The sequence below is a fragment of the Nerophis ophidion genome, linkage group LG15 (genome assembly GCF_033978795.1).
Source record: "Nerophis ophidion isolate RoL-2023_Sa linkage group LG15, RoL_Noph_v1.0, whole genome shotgun sequence".
Lineage (NCBI taxonomy): Eukaryota > Metazoa > Chordata > Actinopteri > Syngnathiformes > Syngnathidae > Nerophis > Nerophis ophidion.
The window spans coordinates 7,877,024-7,887,114 of NC_084625.1; positions in this window are offsets into that span (position 1 = coordinate 7,877,024).

Here is a 10,091-nt window from a genome sequence, read left to right on the forward strand (position 1 = left end):
CCACATAAGGGCAAGGAAAAACTCACCCCAGTGGGACGTCGGTGACAGTGACAATGATGACTATGAGAAACCTTGGAGAGGACCTCATATGTGGGCTCACCCAACCCGGAGATGGGTGAGCGAACTGTGGTGCTTAATAAATAAAGTACAATAAAGTACTTTCTATTCTATTCTATTTTTGAAACGAAAATTTAACATTTTAGACTTCATTTATTGTCATTCAAATTTGAACTTTACAGCACAGATAAGAATGACATTTTGTTGCATTAGCTGGTTGTAGTGCAGATATAAATATAAACAAATTGCACTTTTGCAAATGCATCCACGTTTAAAGATGCTACCTCAGTAGAAGCATTTAAGTCCCATCTTAAAACTCATTTGTATACTCTAGCCTTTAAATAAACCCCCCCCTTTTAGAACAGTTGATCTGCCTTTTCTGTCCCCTCTCCTTCATGGAGGTGGGGGGCACAGGTTCGGTGGCCACGGATGAAGTGCTGGCTGGACCCAGGGTGGACCAGTCGTTTGTGCATCGGTTGGGGACGTCTCTATGCTGCTGACCTGTCTCTGATCAGGATGTACTCCTCCTGGCCCCACTATGGACTGGACTCTCACTATTATGTTGGATCCACTATGGACTGGACTCTCGCTATTATGTTGGATCCACTATGGAATGGACTCTCACACTATTATGTTAGATCCACTATGGACTGGACTCTCGCTATTATGTTAGATCCACTATGGACTGGACTCTCGCTATTATGTTGGATCCACTATGGACTGGACTCTCGCTATTATGTTAGATCCACTATGGACTGGACTCTCACTATTATGTTAGATCCACTATGGACTGAACTCTCACTATTATGTTAGATCCACTATGGACTGAACTCTCACTATTATGTCAGATCCACTATGGACTGGACTCTCGCTATTATGTTAGATCCACTATGGACTGGACTCTCGCTATTATGTTAGATCCACTATGGACTGGACTCTCGCTATTATGTTAGATCCACTATGGACTGGACTCTCGCTATTATGTTAGATCCACTATGGACTGGAGTCTCACTATTATGTTAAGTCCACTATGGACTGGACTCTCGCTATTATGTCAGATTCACTATGGACTGGACTCTTGCTACTATGTTAGATCCACTATGGACTGGACTCTCACTATTATGTTAGATCCACTATGGACTGGACTCTCACTATTGTATGTTAGATCCACTCTGAACTGGACTCTCACACTATAATGTTAGATCCACTATGGATTGGACTCTCGCTATTATGTTAGATCCACTATGGACTGGACTCTCGCTATTATGTTAGATCCACTATGGACTGGACTCTCACTATTATGTTAGATCCACCATGGACTGGACTCTCACTATTATGTTAGATCCACTATGGACTGGACTCTCGCTATTATGTTAGATCCACTATGGGCTGGACTCTCGCTATTATGTTAGATCCACTATGGGCTGGACTCTCACTATTATGTTAGGGCCACTATGGACTGGACTCTCACTATTATGTTAGATCCGCTACGGACTGGACTTTCACACTATTATGTTAGATCCACTATGGACTGGACTCTTGCTATTATGTTAGATCCACTATGGACTGGACTCTCACTATTATGTTAGATCCGCTACGGACTGGACTTTCACACTATTATGTTAGATCCACTATGGACTGGACTCTCACTATTATGTTAGATCCACTATGGACTGGACTCTCGCTATTATGTTAGATCCACTATGGGCTGGACTCTCGCTATTATGTTAGATCCACTATGGGCTGGACTCTCACTATTATGTTAGGGCCACTATGGACTGGACTCTCACTATTATGTTAGATCCGCTACGGACTGGACTTTCACACTATTATGTTAGATCCACTATGGACTGGACTCTTGCTATTATGTTAGATCCACTATGGACTGGACTCTCACTATTATGTTAGATCCGCTACGGACTGGACTTTCACACTATTATGTTAGATCCACTATGGACTGGACTCTTGCTATTATGTTAGATCCACTATGGACTGGACTCTCACTATTATGTTGGATCCAATATGGACTGGACTCTCACTATTATGTCGGATCCACTATGGACTGGACTCTCGCTATTATGTTAGATCCACTATGGACTGGACTCTCACTATTATGTTAAGTCCACTATGGACTGGACTCTCGCTATTATGTCAGATTCACTATGGACTGGACTCTTGCTACTATGTTAGATCCACTATGGACTGGACTCTCACTATTATGTTAGATCCACTATGGACTGGACTCTCACTATTATGTTAAGTCCACTATGGACTGGACTCTCGCTATTATGTCAGATTCACTATGGACTGGACTCTTGCTACTATGTTAGATCCACTATGGACTGGACTCTCACTATTATGTTAGATCCACTATGGACTGGACTCTCACTATTATGTTATATCCACCATGGACTGGACTCTCACTATTATGTCAGATCCACTATGGATTGGACTCTCGCTATTATGTTAGATCCACTATGGACTGGACTCTCGCTATTATGTTAGATCCACTATGGACTGGACTCTCACTATTATGTTAGATCCACTATGGACTGGACTCTCGCTATTATGTTAGATCCACTATGAGCTGGACTCTCACTATTATGTTAGGGCCACTATGGACTGGACTCTCACTATTATGTTAGATCCGCTACGGACTGGACTTTCACACTATTATGTTAGATCCACTATGGACTGGACTCTTGCTATTATGTTAGATCCACTATGGACTGGACTCTCACTATTATGTTGGATCCAATATGGACTGGACTCTCACTATTATGTCAGATCCACTATGGACTGGACTCTCGCTATTATGTTAGATCCGCTATGGACTGGACTCTCACTATTATGTTAGATCCACTATGGACTGGACTTACACTATTATATTAGATCCACTATGGACTGGACTCTCACTATTATGTTAGATCCGCTACGGACTGGACTTTCACACTATTATGTTAGATCCACTATCGACTGGACTCTTGCTATTATGTTAGATCCACTATGGACTGGACTCTCACTATTATGTTGGATCCAATATGGACTGGACTCTCACTATTATGTCAGATCCACTATGGACTGGACTCTCGCTATTATGTTAGATCCGCTATGGACTGGACTCTCACTATTATGTTAGATCCACTATGGACTGGACTATCACTATTAGGTTAGATCCACTATGGACTGGACTCTCACAATATTATGTTGGATCCACTATGGACTGGACTCTCACTATTATGTTAGATCCACTATGGACTGGACTTTCACTATTATGTTCGATCCACTATGGACTGGACTTTCACTATTATGTTAGATCCACTATGGACTGGACTCTCACTATTATGTTAGATCCACTATGGACTGGACTCTCACTATTATGTTAGATCCACTATGGGCTGGACTTTCACTATTATGTTAGATCCACTATGGACTGGACTCTCACTATTATGTTAGATCCACTATGGACTGGACTCTCACTATTATGTTAGATCCACTATGGACTGGACTCTCACTATTATGTTGGATCCAATATGGACTGGACTCTCACTATTATGTCAGATCCACTATGGACTGGACTCTCGCTATTATGTTAGATCCGCTATGGACTGGACTCTCACTATTATGTTAGATCCACTATGGACTGGACTTACACTATTATATTAGATCCACTATGGACTGGACTCTTGCTACTATGTTAGATCCACTATGGACTGGACTATCACTATTAGGTTAGATCCACTATGGACTGGACTATCACAATATTATGTTGGATCCACTATGGACTGGACTCTCACTATTATGTTAGATCCACTATGGACTGGACTTTCACTATTATGTTCGATCCACTATGGACTGGACTTTCACTATTATGTTAGATCCACTATGGACTGGACTCTCACTATTATGTTAGATCCACTATGGACTGGACTCTCACTATTATGTTAGATCCACTATGGACTGGACTCTCGCTATTATGTCAGATCCACTATGGACTGGACTCTCACTATTATGTTAGATCCACTATGGACTGGACTCTTGCTACTATGTTAGATCCACTATGGACTGGACTCTCGCTATTATGTTAGATCCACTATGGACTGGACTCTCACTATTATGTTAGATCCACTATGGACTGGACTCTCACTATTATGTTAGATCCACTATGGACTGGACTCTCACTATTATGTTAGATCCACTATGGACTGGACTCTCACTATTATGTTAGATCCACTATGGACTGGACTCTCGCTATTATGTCAGATCCACTATGGACTGGATTCTTGCTACTATGTTAGATCCACTATGGACTGGACTCTCACTATTATGTTACATCCACTATGGACTGGACTCTTGCTACTATGTTAGATCCACTATGGACTGGACTCTCGCTATTATGTTAGATCCACTATGGACTGGACTCTCGCTATTATGTTAGATCCACTATGGACTGGACTCTCACTATTATGTTATATCCACCATGGACTGGACTCTCACTATTATGTCAGATCCACTATGGATTGGACTCTCGCTATTATGTTAGATCCACTATGGACTGGACTCTCGCTATTATGTTAGATCCACTATGGACTGGACTCTCACTATTATGTTAGATCCACCATGGACTGGACTCTCACTATTATGTTAGATCCACTATGGACTGGACTCTCGCTATTATGTTAGATCCACTATGGGCTGGACTCTCACTATTATGTTAGGGCCACTATGGACTGGACTCTCACTATTATGTTAGATCCGCTACGGACTGGACTTTCACACTATTATGTTAGATCCACTATGGACTGGACTCTTGCTATTATGTTAGATCCACTATGGACTGGACTCTCACTATTATGTTGGATCCAATATGGACTGGACTCCCACTATTATGTTAGGGCCACTATGGACTGGACTCTCACTATTATGTTAGATCCGCTACGGACTGGACTTTCACACTATTATGTTAGATCCACTATGGACTGGACTCTTGCTATTATGTTAGATCCACTATGGACTGGACTCTCGCTATTATGTTAGATCCACTATGGACTGGACTCTCACTATTATGTTAAGTCCACTATGGACTGGACTCTCGCTATTATGTCAGATTCACTATGGACTGGACTCTTGCTACTATGTTAGATCCACTATGGACTGGACTCTCACTATTATGTTAGATCCACTATGGACTGGACTCTCACTATTATGTTAAGTCCACTATGGACTGGACTCTCGCTATTATGTCAGATTCACTATGGACTGGACTCTTGCTACTATGTTAGATCCACTATGGACTGGACTCTCACTATTATGTTAGATCCACTATGGACTGGACTCTCACTATTATGTCAGATCCACTATGGATTGGACTCTCGCTATTATGTTAGATCCACTATGGACTGGACTCTCACTATTATGTTAGATCCACTATGGACTGGACTCTCGCTATTATGTCAGATCCACTATGGACTGGATTCTTGCTACTATGTTGGATCCACTATGGACTGGACTCTCACTATTATGTTAGATCCACTATGGACTGGACTCTTGCTACTATGTTAGATCCACTATGGACTGGACTCTCGCTATTATGTTAGATCCACTATGGACTGGACTCTCGCTATTATGTTAGATCCACTATGGACTGGACTCTCACTATTATGTTATATCCACCATGGACTGGACTCTCACTATTATGTCAGATCCACTATGGATTGGACTCTCGCTATTATGTTAGATCCACTATGGACTGGACTCTCGCTATTATGTTAGATCCACTATGGACTGGACTCTCACTATTATGTTAGATCCACCATGGACTGGACTCTCACTATTATGTTAGATCCACTATGGACTGGACTCTCGCTATTATGTTAGATCCACTATGGGCTGGACTCTCACTATTATGTTAGGGCCACTATGGACTGGACTCTCACTATTATGTTAGATCCGCTACGGACTGGACTTTCACACTATTATGTTAGATCCACTATGGACTGGACTCTTGCTATTATGTTAGATCCACTATGGACTGGACTCTCACTATTATGTTGGATCCAATATGGACTGGACTCCCACTATTATGTTAGGGCCACTATGGACTGGACTCTCACTATTATGTTAGATCCGCTACGGACTGGACTTTCACACTATTATGTTAGATCCACTATGGACTGGACTCTTGCTATTATGTTGGATCCACTATGGACTGGACTCTCGCTATTATGTTAGATCCACTATGGACTGGACTCTCACTATTATGTTAAGTCCACTATGGACTGGACTCTCGCTATTATGTCAGATTCACTATGGACTGGACTCTTGCTACTATGTTAGATCCACTATGGACTGGACTCTCACTATTATGTTAGATCCACTATGGACTGGACTCTCACTATTATGTTAAGTCCACTATGGACTGGACTCTCGCTATTATGTCAGATTCACTATGGACTGGACTCTTGCTACTATGTTAGATCCACTATGGACTGGACTCTCACTATTATGTTAGATCCACTATGGACTGGACTCTCACTATTATGTCAGATCCACTATGGATTGGACTCTCGCTATTATGTTAGATCCACTATGGACTGGACTCTCGCTATTATGTTAGATCCACTATGGACTGGACTCTCACTATTATGTTAGATCCACTATGGACTGGACTCTCGCTGTTATGTTAGATCCACTATGGGCTGGACTCTCACTATTATGTTAGGGCCACTATGGACTGGACTCTCACTATTATGTTAGATCCGCTACGGACTGGACTTTCACACTATTATGTTAGATCCACTATGGACTGGACTCTTGCTATTATGTTAGATCCACTATGGACTGGACTCTCACTATTATGTTGGATCCAATATGGACTGGACTCTCACTATTATGTCAGATCCACTATGGACTGGACTCTCGCTATTATGTTAGATCCACTATGGACTGGACTCTCACTATTATGTTAAGTCCACTATGGACTGGACTTACACTATTATATTAGATCCACTATGGACTGGACTCTTGCTACTATGTTAGATCCACTATGGACTGGACTATCACTATTAGGTTAGATCCACTATGGACTGGACTCTCACAATATTATGTTGGATCCACTATGGACTGGACTCTCACTATTATGTTAGATCCACTATGGACTGGACTCTTGCTATTATGTTAGATCCACTATGGACTGGACTCTCACTATTATGTTGGATCCAATATGGACTGGACTCTCACTATTATGTCAGATCCACTATGGACTGGACTCTCGCTATTATGTTAGATCCGCTATGGACTGGACTCTCACTATTATGTTAGATCCACTATGGACTGGACTTACACTATTATATTAGATCCACTATGGACTGGACTCTCACTATTATGTTAGATCCGCTACGGACTGGACTTTCACACTATTATGTTAGATCCACTATCGACTGGACTCTTGCTATTATGTTAGATCCACTATGGACTGGACTCTCACTATTATGTTGGATCCAATATGGACTGGACTCTCACTATTATGTCAGATCCACTATGGACTGGACTCTCGCTATTATGTTAGATCCGCTATGGACTGGACTCTCACTATTATGTTAGATCCACTATGGACTGGACTATCACTATTAGGTTAGATCCACTATGGACTGGACTCTCACAATATTATGTTGGATCCACTATGGACTGGACTCTCACTATTATGTTAGATCCACTATGGACTGGACTTTCACTATTATGTTCGATCCACTATGGACTGGACTTTCACTATTATGTTAGATCCACTATGGACTGGACTCTCACTATTATGTTAGATCCACTATGGACTGGACTCTCACTATTATGTTAGATCCACTATGGGCTGGACTTTCACTATTATGTTAGATCCACTATGGACTGGACTCTCACTATTATGTTAGATCCACTATGGACTGGACTCTCACTATTATGTTAGATCCACTATGGACTGGACTCTCACTATTATGTTGGATCCAATATGGACTGGACTCTCACTATTATGTCAGATCCACTATGGACTGGACTCTCGCTATTATGTTAGATCCGCTATGGACTGGACTCTCACTATTATGTTAGATCCACTATGGACTGGACTTACACTATTATATTAGATCCACTATGGACTGGACTCTTGCTACTATGTTAGATCCACTATGGACTGGACTATCACTATTAGGTTAGATCCACTATGGACTGGACTATCACAATATTATGTTGGATCCACTATGGACTGGACTCTCACTATTATGTTAGATCCACTATGGACTGGACTTTCACTATTATGTTCGATCCACTATGGACTGGACTTTCACTATTATGTTAGATCCACTATGGACTGGACTCTCACTATTATGTTAGATCCACTATGGACTGGACTCTCACTATTATGTTAGATCCACTATGGACTGGACTCTCGCTATTATGTCAGATCCACTATGGACTGGACTCTCACTATTATGTTAGATCCACTATGGACTGGACTCTTGCTACTATGTTAGATCCACTATGGACTGGACTCTCGCTATTATGTTAGATCCACTATGGACTGGACTCTCACTATTATGTTAGATCCACTATGGACTGGACTCTCACTATTATGTTAGATCCACTATGGACTGGACTCTCACTATTATGTTAGATCCACTATGGACTGGACTCTCACTATTATGTTAGATCCACTATGGACTGGACTCTCGCTATTATGTCAGATCCACTATGGACTGGATTCTTGCTACTATGTTAGATCCACTATGGACTGGACTCTCGCTATTATGTTAGATCCACTATGGACTGGACTCTCACTATTATGTTAAGTCCACTATGGACTGGACTCTCGCTATTATGTCAGATTCACTATGGACTGGACTCTTGCTACTATGTTAGATCCACTATGGACTGGACTCTCACTATTATGTTAGATCCACTATGGACTGGACTCTCACTATTATGTTAAGTCCACTATGGACTGGACTCTCGCTATTATGTCAGATTCACTATGGACTGGACTCTTGCTACTATGTTAGATCCACTATGGACTGGACTCTCACTATTATGTTAGATCCACTATGGACTGGACTCTCACTATTATGTCAGATCCACTATGGATTGGACTCTCGCTATTATGTTAGATCCACTATGGACTGGACTCTCACTATTATGTTAGATCCACTATGGACTGGACTCTCGCTATTATGTCAGATCCACTATGGACTGGATTCTTGCTACTATGTTGGATCCACTATGGACTGGACTCTCACTATTATGTTAGATCCACTATGGACTGGACTCTTGCTACTATGTTAGATCCACTATGGACTGGACTCTCACTATTATGTTACATCCACTATGGACTGGACTCTTGCTACTATGTTAGATCCACTATGGACTGGACTCTCGCTATTATGTTAGATCCACTATGGACTGGACTCTCGCTATTATGTTAGATCCACTATGGACTGGACTCTCACTATTATGTTATATCCACCATGGACTGGACTCTCACTATTATGTCAGATCCACTATGGATTGGACTCTCGCTATTATGTTAGATCCACTATGGACTGGACTCTCGCTATTATGTTAGATCCACTATGGACTGGACTCTCACTATTATGTTAGATCCACCATGGACTGGACTCTCACTATTATGTTAGATCCACTATGGACTGGACTCTCGCTATTATGTTAGATCCACTATGGGCTGGACTCTCACTATTATGTTAGGGCCACTATGGACTGGACTCTCACTATTATGTTAGATCCGCTACGGACTGGACTTTCACACTATTATGTTAGATCCACTATGGACTGGACTCTTGCTATTATGTTAGATCCACTATGGACTGGACTCTCACTATTATGTTGGATCCAATATGGACTGGACTCCCACTATTATGTTAGGGCCACTATGGACTGGACTCTCACTATTATGTTAGATCCGCTACGGACTGGACTTTCACACTATTATGTTAGATCCACTATGGACTGGACTCTTGCTATTATGTTAGATCCACTAT